This window comes from Marmota flaviventris, chromosome 11 (genome assembly GCF_047511675.1).
Source record: "Marmota flaviventris isolate mMarFla1 chromosome 11, mMarFla1.hap1, whole genome shotgun sequence".
Lineage (NCBI taxonomy): Eukaryota > Metazoa > Chordata > Mammalia > Rodentia > Sciuridae > Marmota > Marmota flaviventris.
Window position 1 is genome coordinate 14,542,578 of NC_092508.1, and position 1,815 is coordinate 14,544,392.

The following is a 1,815-nucleotide window of genomic DNA, read 5'->3' on the forward strand; positions in this document are numbered from 1 at the left end:
TTCCTATACCTCAGATTCTTGATCCATAAAATTGCTGGGCATGGCAGGGAGGGCTTCAGAATGCAGAATTGTATAAACCATGTGGAATTTTAAGTTCCTTTTGGCTTAATCCCTTTAAAGCTTGAAATCTATTTGGTACAGGTTAGCCCTTTAGCAACCTGGAGAGACTCTACCTATCTACCAAGCAATGAAATCTATTTTTTTATAGTCATTGTTTAATAAAAATCTTCCAGATTCTTTTCAGCAGTCTCTGTGTAGTGGAAAGAAGTTATGGTGAAGGGTTCTATGAGCAGGTTTGGCTCCGTGGTAGTGAATGGTGCAAAGTGGCTGTTGGGATCAACCGAGAGGCACGGAAAGTATGAGGATTTCACTCCAGTCTCTGCTGCCCAGCATGCGCATTCTGAGAGGCTCCCATTTGAAGTCAAAGTGGAAGGAGTCCTCAGCCTCCAGTTGTCTGTGAATTGTAGTCAGATTACTTTTCCATCCAGCTCTAAAGGGAACATCACTTGTGGTCCTGCTGTGTTAAGTAGAAGCTCAGGGAACACATGAAGACATTCTCTGACCCATCGGAACACACACGGCCGGGACTCTAGAACTTTCACTAGAAACCTGGCTATGTGCCTGGTCCTAATTCTAGGAGGACGCCTGTAGAAAGAGGGGGTTGCTGGACCGAGGCTGCTGCCTTTCCCACTGGACTCTCCTCTGCTCATCCCTTAAATCCCCCATCAGCAATGAAGTATCAACAGCCCACAATCCTAGCACTAAGATCATCCATACAATGGCCTTGGCTTACATCGATAAAGACACCCTCATATTCGTGTCGATCCTTAAAAAGCACCACAGCTGCCTCAGCCATGGTAGACTTGGCTTTGCCCACCCGAATCCACCCCAAGCACTGGCCACTGTATCCATACCGGAGCCTGCAGCGTTTGCCTGCTGATCACAGAGCCCAGTGCTGTGGATCACGTACCTTGAGATATGCATGAAATTAGCAAACACCCAGGGTTTGTCAAGCACTATGAACTGGAAGCTCCCAGGAGGCGGAGAGGAGGTGGGGAGAAGGGTTATTACCAGGTTCAAAGGCAGGAAGCGCAAGGCCTGATGCCAGGAAGCCAGAGGCTGAAGTTTCCAAGGGAATAAATTCCCAGCCCTTAGCCAACAGCCTCAAGGCTCTAAAACCAAAGAAGACGTGTGTGAGGACAAATCTGAAATGGAGTCCAAATGACAGCAGGTCGGAGACACAGGAAGAGCAAAACCCACTGCAGGAGTCAGGGCGGGAGTCAAGGCGGGAAACTCCACTGGGTGACCACCGTGGTGCCCGCTGCCTCCGGTGCCACCGACTCCCCGCATGGGTGCCTCTACACTTCAGGGAAACCAGCAGGTAGAGCACTCATGCAGTCTGGCAGAAGGTGTGTTTTGTTGTCATTGTGGAGACCACCTCCGGGGCCTCCAGGGGCTTCTGGTCACTTCCCAATGTGCACGTTCCTCTCTGTTTTGTTTTGTTTTTTTTCCTCTCTCTCTTTCTGGCCACCACTCCCAGGAATGGAACTTAAGACTTGGGCCTTGAGACCTCGTGTCACCTAGCTCTGTCTTCTCTGTAACCCTCCTTCATGACAGTATGGACAGTACGGTGACAGTAAATAAAGGTGTGGGTGCTGAAGAGGGAGAAGAGAGCACAGGGTCACGTGCACACTGCACCACAGGTTAAGGGATGGCAATGCTAAAAGATTAATCCATCCTGCAAATACGTTCTCCTCCTATCATCTGCATCTCCATTTCCTTAACAGGGTCTTTTGAAGAGCAAATACTTAATAC